Genomic DNA, 21,114 nt, shown 5'->3' on the forward strand with positions numbered 1-21,114 from the left:
AGTGCGGGTGATTATAATTTAGTGACTGAAATTAATGACGTATAATGCAAACATAGGATAAACTTAAAACGCATGATGTACTATAGTGTTCCTTGTTGTAAATCAAAGACTTCAAATGGATGTGGTATTTCTTTTCACAGTTTTTCGAAAGACGAGGAACTTAAAACTAAATGGTGTTTGGCAGTTTCTCGTTTTAAGGAAATAGACGCGGAACTCTGTGAAAACCTAGTGTACATTCCACTGTTTGCAGTAGGCATTTTAAGGACTCAGATTATAGTGTAAGCACAGCACAAAACATCCTATTCCGAACGTCATTCTATCCGTATTTCAAGATTTTTCCGGACACAAACAAACACAATCACATACAAGAAGACTACATAAGTGTAAGGCTACAGAAGTGGGAAATTATTGAACTTCATGTGTAACCAACCACATCTACAGCCAATGAAGAGAATGACCCTCGACCTGTAATTATCAGTGAACCATTATATAAAACCACAGGCATACAGCGTTCTATTAACCTTAAACTATACTGCACTAAAGTAGAATAGTCAGAAAATGTAGGAAACAAAGAGTATTTATAATGAAGTAGAAAAATATTACTACTACTTTAGAAGAAAGGATGCATCAACTCAAAAATGAGAAAATCAACGTGGACTTGACAGTCGACTAAATAAAATGACATGACTAGCTGAACAAGATGATTTGAAAGCAAATTTCTTGATTGGGCAAATTCGAGCTTTTTTATAAATAGAAGTGTAAATTGATAGAGAATACTATAAAGATCTGCATATTACTGTCCAACAGGTCATCCATAGGCTACAGTTTCCTAAAATCTTTCAACATTTTGCACCTACCACACCAAAAAGGTACATGGGTCATTCCAGAGGAGAGACAGGAATTACTTCTTTGGTACGAGCACGTCTGATTGCAGAACATAAATCCTTACAGCACGATAATGAAAAGGTAGTTTCTCTCGTCATAGACGAGATGGCAATAAAATCAAAGCTGGTATATGACAGGAATTTGGATATGCTTCTTGGAATGACTGATGTAGAGGGAGATGCTGTCGGTGTTGAAGACAAGATTGCTAATAAATTGCTCTGCATTCTGTTCAAAGGTATTTCCACACATTACGGGATTCCTGTGTCATATTATTTTACACACAGCCTGACAGGAGATCATCTAGTCAAATTAACACGCGAGCTTTACAGATTGTTGATGACTGGATTACATGTCGTCCGAATTGTGACAGACAATGCTCAAGTGAATGTTTCCATGTTTCACTCCTTGTGTGGAAAGGAGGCACACCTTGTACATCAAATTCAGCACCCATTTGAGTTTTGACCCTAGCCATATATTAAAAAATGTAAGATCAATACACTTGAGCCGGAATTTTAAAGTAAACGGTAACATGGTAACTGGAGAACATGTGAAAATGCTGTATCACCTGCGAAAACGATTGGTAGCGAAACCTGTGCGGAAATTAACTGGGAAAGTAGTATACCCTATAAATTTGGAAAAGATGAATGTTTCAAGGGCTAAAATAATATTCTCCACAGTCACTATTGCTGGCCTAAGAAGTTTGGAGAAAGTAAGCCCAGAAGAAATCGGTGACAGGAACAGCTTCAATGAATTTAAGAGATAAGAATATCATAGTGGTCCGTATTGAAGTGAGTTCACTATTAAGTTGAAAGAAGATATATGATGGTTCAAACTTTCAATACTATTAAAATAAGAAATGTAAGTTTTACATTCCTACTTAATTATAATTGGCACCGGTTTCGATCATTATTCTTGGTCATCATCAGCCGACCACAAATAAGTATAAAAGACAATGCACAGGTAATTAAAACGTGAAGTTTAAATAATTCCGTCAGTTGCTGTTCATTTTCGCACAGATTTTAGTGCTTCACAAACAGCAGGCAAACCAGGAAAATGCTGGGGATGTACCTTAATCAAAGCCACGGTTGCTTCCTTTCCACTCCTAGTCCTTTCCTGTCCCATCGTTGCCATAAGACCCATGTATGTTGATCACACGTAATATAAATAAATAAATAAATAAATAAATAAATAAATAAATAAATAAATAAATAAATAAATAAATTGATGACTTTGGGGTAACTAGAACTGATAGCGATTGTAGACCCAATTAAGGTAAACCGTCGGCATTTCCTTGTATGTAAGGGAAGTTATGGAAAACCCTCTTCAGAGCGGAACTGAGCCGGGATTCAACCCGCCAGGGCTCTACTGCCTCAGCGCATAGGATGTTGTCACACTGACCACATGGTACTCCATTATCTGTTGATCATCTGACCAGAGCAGCAGTCACCTTGGCAGTCCATGTCTCTATTGAATGGAGATAAGCAATGGGGCTAGAGAGGGGGTAGAATGGCATATATAAGTGCATATCGAGACTAGTCTTCTGAAGGGGAAAATAAAAATAATAATCAACAAGATCTTAGCGAGATCGGTACTAACATATGCTTCTGGAACGTGGTCTCTGTCAAAATCTGATGAAAGGAAGTTAGGTACAGTATGTTCGACAGAAAAATTCTGATGGTGCATTTTGGGCTATCAGAAGAGAATGGAGTGTGGAGGAAATGATAGGCTTACAACCATGAGACTCTTAGCTTAGCAGGGTATTTAAAGAACCCGACATTGTTGAAGTCATTGAGATCAAGAGGCTAGATTTGGCTTGACAGGTACTACATACCAATGACAATAGGATGTTTGCCAGAAGGATCCCCAAAACCTGGTAGACCAAAGCTGAAATGTGAATAATATGTGCGCCGGAACATCGACATCCTGGGAATTAAGAACTGGAGGAGCATGGCGCTTAACAACAAAGACTAGCTGAAACTTCTGAAGAAGGCGAAGGCCCGCAATAGATTGTCGAGACAATGTTTATGATGATATGAGTAGTTGATTGTGTTATTGACGTTTCTTCAACTAACACCTTATTTAGAGACGTTGGTGTGCCAGAATTTATCTTGAAAGGAAGTTATTTATCTAGATTCTTAAATGCCAACCAGTTGTGCGGTGTCTAAATTTCGCTAACGGGGACCACTATGATAGATTTAATCATCGTCGAAAGGCCTGAAAAGACCTGCTCGTAAGATAGTTTCCTGAGAAATACTGTACAGAAGCATACATATCCATTAAGAATGAGAACTTGTGCAGTACTGAATTTTATATGGAATGTGTGAAACCTTCTACGCGGAACCTACCTTGAAACTTCACTAACATAACCGATTTTTCTACGAGCAGACCTTATGCAACGTAACTGACAGCATGTTTCCATTGTAAGACTCCGAAATAAACCTCAGAACTATGCATGTAAGAAAGCGGCACTAGTATTGTACAACCCTCACTGATGGCTAGCCAGCAGTGGAGCAGGGAGCGGGCTCGCCAGTGAGGCAGGAATATCCAGCTGGGCCACCGTCAGTTAACGTAGGATTCCATCTTCGATTTCGAGCCCTCCCAGTGAAAACAGGCAGCTGTTTTTTTTAATGTGGTCTTCCGGCAGCCCATTATTGATTATATCACCAAAGTTTCGACGAAGGTTTCTTTCTTTCTTAATCCGTTGGTTTTCTCCTTGGAGTCAGCGAGGGACCCCACCTCTACCGCCCCAAGGCCATTGTCCTGGAGCGTGAGACTTTGGGTCAGGGAATAAAACTGGCGAGGAGGACCAGTACCTCTTCCAGGCGGCCTCACCTGCTATGCTTGTGTGGGAGATAGGAAGATTGGAAGTGATTGGCAAGGAAGAGTGGAAGAGGGAAGGAAGCGCCCATGTCCTTAAGTTAGGTACCATCCCGGCATTTACCTGGAGGAGAAGTGGGGAAACCACGGAAAAGCACTTCTCCTTGGAGTCAGCGAGGGACCTCGCCTCTACCGCCTCAGGGCCATTGTCCTGGAGCGTGAGACTTTGAGTCGGGGAATGAAACTGGGGAGGAAGACCAGTACCTCTTCCAGGCGGCCTCACCCGCTATGCTGAACAGGGGGCTTGTGTGGGAGATAGGAAGATTGGAAGTGATTGGCAAGGAAGAGTGGAAGAGGGAAGGAAGCGCCCATGTCCTTAAGTTAGGTACCATCCCGGCATTTACCTGGAGGAGAAGTGAGAAAACACGGAAAACCACTTCCAGAATGGCTGCGGTAGGAATCGAAACCCCTCTACTGTTGACCTTCCGAGGCTGAGTGGACCACGTTCCAGCCCTCGTACTAGTTTTCAAATTTCGTGGCAAAGCCGGGAATTGAACCCGGGCCTCCGGGGTTGGCAGCAAATCACACTAACCACTACACCATAGAGCCAGACGTGTAACATTTTCCTTGTTAAATAACAGAACCTGTCCGGCTAGAGTTCTAAGCTGAAATATTTCACATGACGGTTTTCCTAGGCACAACTAGGTATATTTTCCAATGCGACGGCATTCACACAAAACCCGATGACAACTCGGACAATGCAGATTAAATAACTAAGCAGTGTGTTCTGGACAAAGACTGTGCTTGGTTAGCCTCGTAATGAGATGTCATCCCACCAGGGAGAAATTGTTCCTGTGGTATGGATTACAAGTTTCTTCGAACCTGCCGTTAGGGACACATTCACCGCATATCAGTTTAAACTCTTAAATGGTCATGAATAATTTAATGGACGAGCTGCATAAGGGTATCAAAGTGTCCTTCCAGCCACTACGTACGGAACAGAGCAAAGGATATCATGGTCACTGTTACACAGAGAGCTTTAGTGTTTAGCTTCTTTAAAACCATTCTGTGGTGCCTGACAGTGGAGGTAAACTTTTATTACTCTCGTAGTGTAAATGCTTCTTACCAAGGAAATTATTAAATGTAACATAATACAGTTTTATGTGATTACATTCGGAAATGTTACAACTTTGAGAAACGAGTAAAAAGAATTAAAATTCCTATAGTTACGATTTTGAAAGTATGGACAGATTGTTTGGAGAATGTCTGAACCCTTCAGCAAGGATACATCACCCGTTGATAGCCGAATGGGATTGGCACTGGCTTCTCACAAAGGCCGCTATGGTTCAAATCTCAGTCAACACACATGGAGTTTTTAAAATGAAAATCACGCAACAGTGGTTCAGATCCCATGTAAAACTACAGGTCCGTGTCCGTGATTACCACATCAGCTATAAAGTAAAACCAAAAACTTGCTCGCTTTTTATTTTACACCTCACAATTTCACTGATCTACAGACTGAGTATAGGCTATATTGTATTGAACCCTTTAGGTCCATATTGAGGGATACCTACCTTCCTTACCTATCAGCAAAGTTCATGAGATCTGCCTCTTGGGTCGTTTCGGGTTCTTCGTCACTTGCTGAGGTAAAGGTAGGGTTCATTAATTCTAATCTATCTACTGGAATGAAATGTATGTTTAAAAGATTCCTATTTATTCAGGAAAATTCTGAAGCATGTCAATGGTATCATAGAAGTCAATTGTGTCCACTGGACACCACAATCATTTTTACATAAACGTCAGAACACTGGTGTGAGACTTTAACGTAACTGCCTGATGGGCATTCTTACTAGAAACCATTATCTCAATTATTAATCATTTAAGAAAGGAAAGTCTGGAAATCCTTAAATTCGGCTTCCATGTGCGAACACATGTACCATCATAGTGATTCGTTATGGTCCAGCCCTCGTAACACGAACTCTGGACTCTGGGAATAATTAAGGCCGTCCAATCGGTGTGTACCACACAGTGGTTCTACGGCATGGACCCTTAATTGAATCGATGTGACCTGCGTATATGTCATGGACCGACATCTACTCTTCTAAGTTACTTTAAAGTCATTGTGGATGATGACCGCAAGGAAATGATGCTACAATGGCATATGGCCCTAATCTAAGTCACTGAGGTTGATGACCCCCTGACCATCCAAGTTTCTAGGCTGAAGGCTAAACACAATTAAGTTACATCGGTTTATGACCAAAGTTCCACTTTACTATCCCCAGCACATTCACTGCTCAATCAATCAAAGTTCAATAATTACAACAACAGCAATGCTCACAAACTTTGTGGCAGTAAAATCCATTTCCTTCCGATATGTCCCCTTAATCGTTACTTTACATGTTAACATTCCCCAGAAAACAAACTAAAATTTCCAGAATGCATCTCCAAGTTATTCGCTTGATTAAAGTTATTTCAAATGCGGTTTCACTGAATTTAATAATTAAATAAATTTAAATGATTTAACGAAATATTAACGAACAACAAATTTTATCTCCGCGGACTCTGGTTTCTTCACAAATTTCTACGCAGCTGTGATGTGAGTTCAATATTGCGATGTTTATCTGGCTGGAAAAGAATTTTACATAATTCATGTCCAGCTATATATATCCTGTCTCGTGATATCACTCTTAAAAATCTAATCTAGTCCTAACCGTTATTAACACTTGGATATCCTAATAATCTACGTACAAACCAAACAACTCGCCATATAATTACGATGTCATATCTCGTCATACCATTATGAATTTTGCACACCCCTCACAGACAAACCGATCATCACGACCATCGCTCTGTATTTTGGACAAACTTGAATTTGGGTTACTCTGTTCCTTATACTCAAAGTTCGTGATTTCAAATGTTTATTACGTCCCTAATTACAGTATTTCACAATACTTAGATCATTACCGGCTATGAATTTCAACTAAATCCAGCATTTTAACGTTTCCCCTGGCCGAGAATTACAGTACAATCTCAACTCCACTCCTTCCCGCTATCATAGCTGAGGCCTCTCATCCCCCCAAGCTCGCTTGGCAGTTACAGGAAACACCTGGTTTATTCACAGTTGACTGGCTTCTCAAAATGCTCCCTTTAAACTCTGCCGACATAATTAAACAAATACGATATTCTAACCAACAAAATGCACAGGTTATGCTTCAAGATGCCCACACTAATTACACGTGTCGCCAATTATTACCGCTATGGATTTCTATGAATTTTCTTTCCATTCTCAACATTATAAAATATTCCTCGGGCTATCATGTCCCGGCTACAATGACAGGACTCTAACCTGATTCGCACATCTCATCTCAACTCATATAAAACATTCCTCGGGCTTCCGTGTCCCGGCTTCAATGACAGGTCCAACCTGATTCACAAAACTAACCTCTGTTTCCCAGCTCCACAATTATCATCGACAAAGAACTGGAATAAAATCCTCACTAGAAATCCCGACGTCTAATATCGCACAATGCATTAATCATGAATAACATCGCATAAATGAGATCGTATTTAATAACTTGATTTTTACGAGAAATGACTGAAACATTCTACTAGATCTTTTATTGTCAGTCAGACACAGTTTAAAATGGGCATTAAAAAAACAACGTTTCTCTCCGTGACCAAATTCATCCCCCTAGGTTCTCACCCGACAGCGCGCTTCCACTCGATTGAAAATGAGTGACCATGGATTATTATTATTATTAACGTCAAATTGCAGACAGAAGAATTTTACGTCGAATGAACATCTTAATTTGACATCACAAAATACAGGCAGTACACTCACACGGATGACGATCTACATTGGACGTGATATCACTACGAAACCCTATTCAATAACTTTTTACAACATTATACGGCCCTCGCATGACTTCAAAATTTTATCCAAGTGGAAAATAAAACAAATGACTCTTTTAGTCGTACTCTCACATTTACAAAACTTAGTAGGGGGGTGACCACTGCGTCGTATATCCCCATTCAAATACAAGAAATCACGAGACAAGATATAAGAGGTAGTAAGATGGAAAGTCACCTACCTCATGTCGTCACACCATTATTCGTCATAGGGCTCACCTGTGACCCTGGCATTTTATTTAGCCATTTTTACATTCATGGCTTCACAATTTATTATTATTTCTTCAGGTTTCCTGGAATAAAGCATTAAAAAAAGAAGATACCCTTCACTTGTTTGTTGAGTGCACACGATGGACTATAGTTATTTACGCACACGAATTACTTAATCACATTAGAATTTATTCAGTACTTTGACCGTCCTATCTGGTACAATTATTTCACTCAAGAAAACTATCTCCTCATGGAGTCAAGACTTAGCCGCAATGGCTAAAATCTGCAGTTGAACTCAGTCTACTTTCGTTGGTTTGATTTCGCAGAGCAGCTCAACAATTTTTCGTCCGCTTTGTATCACAAATGCCGGAGAAGGAGAGTTCGTCATGGCGTCCCTTCATATTTATAGCAGTTTCTATAAATTTTCTGACTTACCTAAACTGCCATTTCAAGAGTTTTGAAAGTGACTACATGCTTGCTACATTTCTGGCGGTAGTGTTCACGGATATTTAAAATTTTTACGGGTTCGATTTGTGAGATGATTGACCTCCTTTGATAGGCACTATATTTTTTTGACTTGGCGTGGTCACGCCATGTACACGCGCTTTGAAATAGTTCATAAAAATGACTTGAGATTCTTCCGCCGTCGACACGTGTGGTTGACGTCACGTACCCCAGAGCGTGGGACCGAAGGTAATCACCCCCTCGTCACGTGTCAAATCCATGCTATCAAGAATCCAACTTTTAGTTTAATTGTTACATTATGCATAATGTTCTTAGGGCACAAAGGTCATGGGTTCAGTATTGTATTCTGGAATACACGCCTCTTTTTAATATCAATTGTTGTTTGAGTCATCAGTCTATAGATACAGCTCTGCATGTCACCCTATCATGTGCTAACCATTTCATTTCTACATAACTACAACATCCTACAACTGCTCTAATCTGTTTGTCATATTCGTATCTTGGTCTACCCCAATCGTTCTTACCACGTACACTTCTCTCGAAAACCAACTGTACAAGATCTGGTTGTCTCTAGATGTGCCCTATCATTCTATCCCTCCCTCTGGTCAAATTTAGCCCAATCGATCTGCTCTCAGCAATTCGATTTAGTATCCCTTCATTCGTGATTCTATCTACTCATTTCACCTTTAGCATTTTTCTGTAACACCACGTTTCAAAAGCTTCTATTCTCTTTCTTTCACATCCATGCACTGCCACGCTCCAGACGAAAGTCTTCAAAAACATCTTTCTAATTCCTATATCAATGTTCGAGGTGAAATTTATTTTCTTAAGAAAGGCCTTCCTTGCTTTTGCTAGTATGCATTTTATGTCCTCCTTACTTCTACCATCATTAGTTATTTTACTAACCAAGTAACAATATTCATCTACTTCCCTTAAGACTTCATTTCCTAATCTAATATTTCCTGCATCACCTGACCTTGTTCAACCGTACTCCATTACTTTTGTTTTGGACTTATTTATTTTCATCTTGTATTCCGTGTCCAAGTCTCTGTCCATACCATTCAGCAATTTCTCCAGATATTTTGGAGAGTCAAAGAAAATAACATCATCGGCAAATATCAGGGTTTTGATTTCCTCTCCTTGGTCTTTGTTTCCCTTTCCAAATTCGTCTTTGATTTCCTTTATCGCCTGTTCTATGTAAACATTGAAAAGGAGAGGGGAAAACTGCAGCCCTGCCTCACTCCTCTCTGGATTGTTGTCTATTTCTCAAAGCCATCGATTCTTATCACTACAGACTGATTTTTGTATAGATTGTAGATAATTCTCCTTTCTCGGTACCTGATCCCGGTCACCTTCAGAATCTCAAACAGCTTGGTCCATTCAACATTATCGAATGCCTTTTATAGATCTATAAAAACCGTGAATGTGCGCTTGTCTTTCTTAATTTGGTCCTTTAAGATCAGACGTAAAATCAGGATTGCCTAACGTGTTCCCACATCTCTTCTAAAGCCAAACTGATCTTGTCCCAACTCAGTTTCAACTTGGCTTTGCATTCTTCTGTAAATAATAGTGAATTTGTTAAAATTTTGCAGGCGTGAGATACTAAACTAATAGTGCGGTAGTTTTCACACTTGTCAGCACCGGCTTTCTTGGGAATAGGTATAACAACATTCTGCCGAAAATCAGATGGCACTTCTCCTGTATCATACATCTTACACACTGAATGGAATAACCTCCCCGTGCTGGTTTCTCCTAATACAGTCAGTAATTTTGAGGGTATGTCACCAATTCCCGGTGCCTTATTCCTACTTAGGTCTTCCAAAGCTCTGTCGAATTCTGACCTCAAAATTGGATCTCCCATGTCATCACAATCAACAGCCTCTTCATGTTCCAGAACCCTATCATCTACTTCTTTACCTTGATACAACTGCTGGATATGTTCCTGCCATCTGACTTGCCTTCTTTCCCTAGAAGTGGTTTTCCATCTGAGCTTTTAATGTTCATACAGGTAGTTTTCATTTTTCCAAAGGTTTCCTTGATTTTCCTGTACCTTCCTAGGACCATACAAACTTCAACATCTTTGCACTTCTCTTTCAGCCATTCTTCCTTATTTGTCTTGCACTTTCTATCTACTTCATTCTTTATTCGCCTGTATTCTTTTCTGCCCTCTTCATTTTTTGCATTCTTATACTTTCATCGTTCGCCAATCAGGTCTATCAGATCTCTTGAGTTATCCATCGCTTCTTAGTTGATCTTTCCTTTCTTCCTAACTTTTCTTCAGCAGCCTTACAGATCTCGTTCTTCATGACTGGACATTCTTCTTCTACTGTGTTTCCTTCAGACTTTCCATTTAGTCCTTGTGCAACATGTTCCTTGAAACAATCCCTCACACTCTTCCCTTTCAACTTGTCTATAACCCATCTCCTTGCATCCCTTCCTTTCTTCAATTTCAAATGACATTTCATGACCAACAGGTTGTGGTCAGAGTCCACAGCTGCTCCTGGGAATGTCTTGCAATTCATCACCTGGTTTCTGAATCTCTGCCTAATCATAAAGAAGTCTATTTGATACCTTCCAGTGTCTCCAGGTCTCGTCCATGTGGTGTTTGCAGCAAGTGTTAGCAAGGACTAAATTATGATCGGTGCAGAATTCAACCAGCCTGCTTGCTCTTTCTTTCTTTTGTCCCAATCCGAATTCTCCTGCTATGTTACCTTCTCTTCTTTGGTCTACCACTGCATTCCAGTCTCCCATCACTATTAGATTCTCGCCACCTTTTTCATATTGCATTACATCTATTAATTGTATTTATTTGTGGCAAGATGGCGCCAGCTGTTGTTGTTGTGTGAAACGTCTCTCCAACAAATCCAGTCGGTTAGCAAGATTAACAGCCAACAAGTGCCATTCATTACATTCGTAGTGTAACTAATCTGTCATTGACCTAAAGCATCTTTCAGAATGTCCGTTAGAGAAGCTATTCGTCGTGTAGCGTCTACTGAAGATGTTTTAAAGGACTTCCAAGGCCGCTTGGAACACGTCGCAAGCTGCACCTGCTGTGCAGAAGAGTTGCAGCGGCTAAAGGTTGAGTTCTCCCAGTTCCAAGAAAGGGTATCTAGTGAGCTGAAAGACATAACAAAAAACTTGAATATCTTGAACAGCGCCTCGAGCAACAGGCTGAACTGATTGATGAAACTGAACAGTACAGCCGGTGGAACTGCATGGTATTCCAGAGAAGGCGGCAGAGAATGTTTACTATAAAGTAATCGGCACGGTGAAGGGCAAGTTAAATGTCTGATATAGATCTTTGCTATCGATTGGGGATGATAAAATGAACCACAGCTCTGGTTGTTGCTACGGGTAAGCGCCCTATACTCATAATTTTTTGTGTTATCACGCACGGGACAGAGTGTGGAGGGCTAAGCGGCTGTTAAAAGGAAATGGCCTTCTACTGACAGAATCCCTGACAGGTATCAGAAAAACTGTTTTAAACAGGGCGCGTGATCACTTCGGGCTCCGACGAGTGTGGACAAAGGACGGCCGCATTGTTGTTTTCAAGGACAATGGACAGAAAGTGTTTGTTAGCAGCCCGGCACAATTTATAAGCCTTATGTGAGCGAGCACGAGATTGACTGGGAAAAAGACAATGAGTCATTTAATAGCGTGTAATGTTTGTGTATTGCAAGTGATAGTGTGCCATTTCACTGTCTGAAATTGATAGATTTTTGGAACTAAAATGGACGCAATTGTCAAGATAAGTTAAAGGCAGTGCATAAACTCAGTCATCTATATCAATGAAATACACTATATGGCGTGATCGAGGTAGAAAAGATCAAGGCGGCAGTGACTAAGGCAAGTAAGAGTTCAGAATTCTTAGAAAACTACTATTGAAAGGTTGAAAATTGAAAGAGCAAAACTTGAGCAACGATTGTACTGATCTAGAGCTATTTATCGCGGACTGAATTTCAAGCTTTGGAGAAATTCAATTAATTTAAGGAGAAAGGTTGACGGAGTCTATATATTTATTGAAGAACGCAGAATTACGAAAATCGTAAATAAAGCTCCGAGATAAGCAGAAAATTCGAAAGAAAGGCTTACATTGAATCGTCAAGACGGCAAGGACAAAGTTACAAGGAAGAAAATCTTAAGGATACGAGAAATAGCAAAAGTAACCCATAGAATAATAACTTTAATACAAATATCTGAAACGAGGGTAGACATTTTGGTAGTCTACAAGCGCTGTTAAGACTGAAGTTAAAATGACAGACTTTACATAGAACTTAGCATGTTAGAAGGCTATGGAGTCCGTATCACGACGCAACTGACTTCATATGTGTTTATTTCTGTTGTATTTACGCAAGACATGGCTCTCACGATGTTCTAAGAAGACGATGGCGAGATGTCCGGAGGAGACTGACCTGAGGTGACGGCAAAGTAACCGTACCTATCCCAGGGCATCCTAATGACCAGCGAGAGGATGTAACTGCCGTGCCCGAACCACAGATGTCCTGGAGCATCTAATGCAATTCCGGTGGAGCTGACGGAAAAAGGTTAGTCTTCTTTATTAGCGCAGTAATTTAGATAAATCTTGCAGATTTTAATCTTTAATTTGTTGATTAATATATGGTTAGACGTTATGATCTTCAAATTAGCTCAGATATGTTAGATCCTCGCGAATTAATGATATATTTTTGTCGAAATGCAGGGATAGTAGGTAGTCATCTGAATAACAAAACCAGTCCTTGGGTAAGATATGTGTGAAGTGAATAACATGTAAGTGTGACAATTAAGAAAATTAATAGGTTGTATATATGAATTATGAGATCTATATTGATAGAATAGTTGAGGTAATAAGTGAGTAAGGATTAGTATCTTATAGTGTGGGGATTGTACAGTACCGTATACAATCAGAATTGAATTATATGAGGATATGAGAGTAATATGAAGTAAAACTGAGATTGATTGAGAATAAATGGATAGATATAGTCTTCAGTCTTAACAGCGCTTGTAGACTACCAAAATGTCTACCCTCGTTTCAGATATTTGTATTATCTATATAAAGGTAGGCCTATAGATGATGATTATTTGCAAGAGAAAGAAGAAATATTATATTGAGATATGAAGAAAGTGATACAGGAATATTGAATGAATATGAAGAAGAACAAATAAATGTGATATGCATTGTTTCTTCGACAATGAAGGGAATAATCAGTTGTGAAGATGAAAATAAGAATATTGACGCAGACTAGGGTCAGTAATATGCTTAATACCATTATGTGTACGGTCATTTTTGACAGGTATTCCATATCCAATATGTGTAAAAACGTATGATGAAGTTCATAAGGAGTTAAGGCACTAATAAAACATCGAAACAATTCATTATAGGGAAAGTTGAGTAGGACATTAATTAGAAATTAACTCATATCTCTACCATAATGTTGAATATTCGCTGAAGAAGTACATGGCACTTACTTAATCTTATGCACAAGTGTTATGAATTTATCATACATAATTACAGAAGGTGAAATAATTGATAGAGTCTTCATTAACATTTTAATAACAATAAGTGAGGTATTGGAATTCAATTAATCATCTGACTATAGATCTCATCAGACATATTGATGTAATTAAACTAATTTGAAATATTTATAAGATGAATGATATCCATTTGAGCTGATAAGTCTTCTTATTCTTCTTTTCCTACCGCTTTTCCCACACCTGTGGGGTCGCGGGTGCGAACTGCGTCGCAAATGTGGATCTGGCCCTGTTTTACGGCCGAATGCCCTTCCTGACGCCAACCCTATATGGAGGGATGTGATCACTATTGCGTGTTTCTGTGGTGGTTGGGAGTGTAGTGTGTTGTCTGAATATGAAGAGGAGAGTGTTGGGACGGACACAAACACCCAGTCCCCGAGCCAGAAGAATTAATCAGAAGCGATTAAAATCCCCGACCCGGCCGGGAATCGAACCCGGGACCCTCTGAACCGAAGGCCAGTACGCTGACCATTCAGCCAACGAGTCGGACCATTTGAGCTGATAAGTGATAGTAGATATTCATAAAGAAATTAGCGCATAATGTGGTTGACTTAGTACTTATCTTTTTCCTGATGCATCCATAAAGCAGAATCCCAGAATAATAAAAAATATTGCCCTCATCCTAAATAAATAAATAAATAATTACAAGAAGAGAAGTAAATGTAATATTTCCCAAGAAGATATGTAAATATTTCGAGAAATTTTGACAGAAGTTTAGGAACATTTTCTTTCGTACATATAATTAATGAAACAATGATGTGATTTCATTTCAATGATTTGAGTTGTACAGAATCATTTTAATTTTGCTATTGTTCATAATAATGATTGCATTTTAATCAAGGATCTTCGATACTACAATGAAAGTTAATTAATGAATTTTCAAAGGAGATGGTAATTCTTTTTAACTATATTTCTTTCTTTTCCTTAATATTATCTGAATTTGAATAAATGGATATGATGAAAATATATTGGTATTTATAGTTATACTCTAGCATAAGCATTATATTCGTACGTATTCATTTTTAATTTAAGATATATGCGGAATGATATTATTTTTAACATAGTTGATAGTCGGTACGATGGAGACGTCCATCGGCGTTAGCGATAAATGAGATATCCGAATGTCATGAAGGTCAGGTGGTGGTGATGGTGATCATTGTTTTAAGAAGTACAACTAGGCAACCATCCTCTATATAACACTAATCAGAGAGGAAAAATGGAAGGGGTCTGACATTTTGAAAAATGAAGGTATAGGCCAAAGGAAGACAAGGGCCACGAAGGGCATGAAAAATGAAAGATTCCCTAGGGCTCCATACATAATACCGTCGGAGTCTGAAAAGAACAAGAGTTGACCAAGGGGGGTCGGATATGATAGATGAAAGTGAGGAGCCTGGCACAAGTAAGTGGAAGCAATGCCAGGACTCAGCTGAAGGCCCCGTAGTCGCCAACCCATGCTCCAAAGTTCAGAGCCCCTGGGGGCTCTTTTAGTCGCCACTTACGACAGGCAAGGGATACCGTGTGTGTTATTCTACCTCCCCCACCCACAGGAGGTTCAGAAAGGTCACCACAACTTCTACGAATCCACAAAAAGAAGAGAAACTTTGATAGGTAATTGAACCTGAGCAAGCTAGTCTGGATTTCTTCGCGACCCGCCCCGGACGCAAGGAAGGCGCAATATAGCGTGTGTGAAAGTGATTGTGTGAATATTTCTGGAGGTGCTTAGGAAACAACTAGGGTGAGTAGTTTGATTTTTTCCGTTGACTAACGTAAATGAGTCAATTATTTATACCGAACAGCATGTCCACGATGTCATTGACCCTGTTCCTCTTCGTCGACCGCCTTCACCCCTGCCTTCCCCCTCACCTGCTGTGGCAGGAGACATTCTTAGGAAACGTTAGCTCTAGGGATGGGCTGCGAACGGAGTCGCGAAGAGTCGAGACTGCTACCTCTGGAACCGACACTCTCGACTCCACTGATGCAGTAACGCCATCTATCAACTGTTGTCGGAACTGCTTCGAATTATAGTTCCACGTTCCTCCCTTGGTAACTCGTGATACGATGAATACACGATGATTATTAGCCAGCAAACATTAAATATTGTTTCGGGATTTTATCAATGTTAGTGTTAATGTTGTAGGTCTATTTTAGCGACGATGATGATAATGATGATGATAATTGTAGTGGTAATAATAATCTGACAGTATACGTTTACATACTCGCCAATATTAACTACACCGAGTTCAGCTCCGCGGTGTAGGGGGAACGCGTGCGCTGGTAACGCGGCAGTCCCGGGTTCGATTCTCGCCCGGGTTAGGTTTTTTAAAATTGTAAATGATTAATACTGTGGTCTGGGGCATAAAACAGAAAAAAAAGAAGCGAGTGCTTAGAATATGGTTTTACAACAAATATTTTACCAAACATTGTGCGTCATAATAGCCGCCTCCACAGTCTAGGGAGACCCCGGGATCGATTCCGTCCAGGTCAGGGATTTTTACCTGTATCTAAGGTTTCGTGATCACGTTGAGGTAGAGACCGGGTCTAGAAAGCCAAGAATAACGGTCGAGAGGATTCGTCGTGCTGAACACACGTCACCTCGTAATCTACTGGCCTTCGAGCTGGGCAGAGGTCACTTAGTAGGCCAAGGCCTACCAGGGCTGTCGCGAAAAGGGGCTTTTGTGTATACTACTACTACTACTACTACTACTAATAATAATAATAATAATAATAATAATGCAACAAGACTTAACGTGATCCTTGAATTATAATGATAACCTACAACCTGTTTTCCAATCAGTGACCGGGTGAGGAATGGAATGAATGAAGCCCCCATCCTGCGGCGAGGATAGGAATTTTACCGGTTGCCGAGGCCTGTCGCACTCCTCTGGGGCAATGATGAATGACTGACAAATAAAATGAAATGATGTTGGAGAGTGTTGCTAGAATGGAAGATGACAGGGAAAACCGGGGTACCCGGAGAAAAACAATCTCAAGTGGAGTGGCCGGGATTTGAACAACGGAATCCAGCGGTGAGAGGCCAACGCGCTGCCGCCTAAGCCACGGTGGCTTTAAATGGTGTTATCTATGTTCGAATTATGTTAGAGGATTTACCCATATTAGATTTGTTTTCATCGTTCATGTGCAATTCATAATGATTTACCATCGATATTTGTTTATCATTTTCCTGATCACGACAAATAAAGACGTGAAATTAAATGCCCGTGGTCTGCTATGCCGATATTTTCTGACATGACACGTTTAATTTTATTTCAGCTACACCATTACGCTCGTCGTCTTCGTTAACGATACCGTACTTCACTCTACAATACTCTTAAAAAACCCAATGGGCAAATGAGCAGCACCATGTATGATATTTCATGTTATTTTCCGCACCTCGACACGCTAGCGGCCCCGCAATGAGAGTCAATTTCGCTTGGAGTCGCGAGGCTTCATACGAAGCGACCGTGCGGCCCCGCAATGCGCATCAAGTTCGCTTGGAGTCGAGAGGCTTCATGCGAACCGAGACCGGTGTTCGGAGTCGATGGAGTCGACGCTCTCGATTCCAGGCTTCAGTCGCGCCCTTCCCTAGTTAGCTCCCCACCAAATATTTTCAGTGTTGTCACATCAATGCACGGTCGCTTGTTTGTCTAACGAAATAAAGGCGCTATTTGGAAACAGTAACTTGCATTGTATTTGTGTAACAGAGACATGGTTACAGCAGTCACTCAAATCTGATCTGGTTAAACTGAATAACATGACGTTACGTCACCTAAATCGTTACTCGTTAGCTGAACGGTACTGGCCTTCGGTTCAGAGGGTCCCGGGTTCGATTCCCGGACGGGTGGGGGATTTTAACCTTAATTGGTTAATTCCAATGGGACGGTTGCTGGGTGTATGTGTTGTCTTTACCATCAGTTCATCCTCATCATGACGCGCAGGTCGCCTACGGGAGTCAAATAGAAAGACCTGCACCTGGCGAGCCGAACCCGTCCTGGGATTTCCCGGCACTAAAAGCCATACGGCATTTCATTTAACTAAATCGTTTAAATCGTGTAGGGGCGGTTGCGCTATATATTGCCGTAGCGACTTAAAAAGTAAAATAGTTATGACGTCATCCTAAGATTCCCTTTCGACCTCAATTTATGTTTGTTGAACTCTTGGTTAATAATCTAAAACTACTGATCGGAGCGGTATACAAGGCACGGGACAAACGACATATATCTGACCTAGAAGTGCCATTATTGAAGTTAACACCGCCGAACAAAATCATTCTTGGTGACTTAAATAGTAATATCCTAGTTACAAGTAACAAATCAACATTCTTACAAAACTTATTCCATGACATGAATGACAATATAGTGACACTAGACGCGATTAACCACGTTCACACAATAAACCACACGTCTCACTCTCTGATCGGCCTATTATAACAAAGAATCCGCAGAAAGTGGTAAAACATGGACAGCTTGCTGTGCCATGTGTTTCGACCCACGATCTTATCTATTAATGGTACTCTCTTACAAAACCAGGTACATAATGCGAAGGGACTTCGAGCATTTTGACACTGAGGTAATACGAAATGAAACATATCAACTGCCGTGGAATGACATCTACTGACTAATGACATTGATGATAATATTGGCAGACTGAACTCATTAATACTAGGACTATATGATAAATACGCCCCGAAGAAGCAAATTCGAGTTTCTCGCCCTTCGTCTCCTTGGCTAAGTCGGTCATGGCAAATCGCGATGCATGGTATAGGCGATTTAGGCGAGCTGGAAGCATTTGTGATTTCGAAATTTCCGTATTCTTCGAAATAAAGTTAAGCAATTCATTCGTAACAGCAAGTATAAATATATTCAGGAGATAACAAACAGGGAAAGTTCAGCACCAGTACACCACTTGATGATCTAAATTTCGTTTTACGAAAGCAGCATACACTAATAATGTTATTACTAATAATAATGACTATGATAATAGTAACTATACTACTATTGCAATAATAATAATAATAATAATAATAATAATAAAATGACAACAATTGTCCAGATGTAGACCTAACAGCCCGCGTCCAGGATGGGTCAAGTAAAAGAAATCCCGACCAGTTTCTCAGGGTCCATAAATATAATTTTTTTACGTGGGATTAAAGATAAACCGATACGCTAAGTAATATTTCATCTATCAGCTGAGTTGATGGATGTCACCATCCGACGTATCATTGGATTGCAAGAATATTCGATAATTCGAAGTCTTAACTCTAAGTTAGTTTACACCATAGCAGAAAATTTTAAATGACACCTTATCTGAACCTTAATTACTATTATTTATTCAAAAATAGAAATGTTGGTAAAGGAAAATGAAATATCGAAATTAAAATGTACGAAATGATTAATTAACATTTGATCTGATGGCTTAACGTATTTGTTAATGTTTATTATTATTATTTATCATATTTTCATCACAATTGAAATGTGCTATTGTTTTACCTTTATACAATAATCATAAAGAAAAGTGGTAAAATATGAAAAATCTGCATGGGAAATCAATGGTTACGTTAATACAATATATATATATATCTTATAAATAAAGTTGTTCGTGTCTGTTTGTTTGTTTGTTTGTTCCACAGAACGTCGAAACGGCTGGATAGGTCTCAACCAAACTTCATATTTAGAGTATACTCACCCCGGGGAAGGTTTCGATATGCATATCATTTTAAAAACTTTGAAAAGACGGGAGTTTTATAGGAAAACCGTTTTTCTCTTATACTATTATAAGCAAAATATCGAATTTGTCGTATAAGGACGAGACAAAGCTCAATTTAATCCTCTTGGCGCAAAGAATAAAACTCGATAAGCCCTACGGGCCCGAAAACCATGTCTAAAGGCCCTAAAACCAACCGTTACGGAGATATTGGCACCACACTACCCCTGCTCTAGGAATCGGATAAAGAAATGAACTGCCGTAACCATGGCAACGTCAGCTCCAGGATTCTAGAGCAGTGAGATTATGTATGTACGTTTGGGCATAGCTGCCAACCAAAATTGGTACAAATAAGACTTAATATCTGGAAAAAATATACTGTTGTGTAAGGCACTCATAGGACTCCTTTGGGCGAGGATGGAAAGGGGGTGAAGTACTGAACCCATAATTCTACGGTGAGAAAATTTTTATTTTTCTCAAATATTTATTTGGTATTCAGAAACTACTGTATGTTTGAGGGCAGCCATTTTGCGTTCCCACGAGCCCCGATGTTAGCGTGGGAAGGTTCTTCCTCAAGGCAAGCTCGTGGATTGCCGGGACACCTCGGTGGGACTCGAGTGCCCGACGATTCTCTAAATTAATGGAATTCTGCACAACGAGGGATTTTGACAATATAGTAAATGAAGAAATTAATAAGCAAAATTATTCATACACCCTCTGTGAAGGTAGTGACACCAGGGAAAATTTTAAATGCAGTTAAGCCCAAGTGCATGTTAGCGTGAGACCAGCGAGCCAGCTACACGTGCCAAGGTCATGGGCAGAAGAAAACGCGCGAAACGCACGGGCAGAAACAATTTATTCCCCGTGTTGTGAGTGTGGAAAAATTATAAAATTAACATCGAACATAAGTGCAAGTCTGTCCGGAGTTCTGGGACAAGTCTTATCAAAATCGGTTTATTAGAAGCAAATTTGGCAGATTACACAACCGAGCCTCATAGAGGGGATAGCGTCCTTCCGGAAATTATAAAAGAAACCCCCCACCGTAGATTTTTCAGTGTCGATCTGGAACTTGGAGCCGCGGGAGCTTGTGCCCGTCGTCATTAGAAATTCGCGCCAGATTGACCGACAAATATCTAAATACATGTTCGTGTCTAAGGTCCATATATTTGGTTAAGGAGAGAAAGTGATTGGAGAAGTTCTGAACGTTTGCAGACGAACTGAGAAGGTGTAGGCTGGATAATATACACAGCAGATTTTATATTTTATCATTTCATGTATTCTTGTAAGTGAAGAGGGTCTGGGGGAAGCTACGCAGAGGAGTTCTGCTCCCTTTATGGGTTGAACACCTGTTCTTATTGAAACAACGGAGAGAGAAACCACTCTGAGAAAGCATCAGGCAGTTGTAGTCGACTGCAGGACGAGGGAAGTTCGTGGTGCAAGTTACAGAGAAAGTGCATTATTTGTATGGTAATTTTAACCTCGTGTGTGTGAAGGGTAGTGTTTGGATGAGTGATATTTTGAAGATGAAAATGTTATCTGTAAAAATGAGTGGCTAAGTACGAGGTTGCTGGTGAGGATGTGACCAGAATGCTGAGAATG

This window comes from Anabrus simplex, chromosome 5, assembly GCF_040414725.1.
Source record: "Anabrus simplex isolate iqAnaSimp1 chromosome 5, ASM4041472v1, whole genome shotgun sequence".
NCBI classification, from domain to species: domain Eukaryota; kingdom Metazoa; phylum Arthropoda; class Insecta; order Orthoptera; family Tettigoniidae; genus Anabrus; species Anabrus simplex.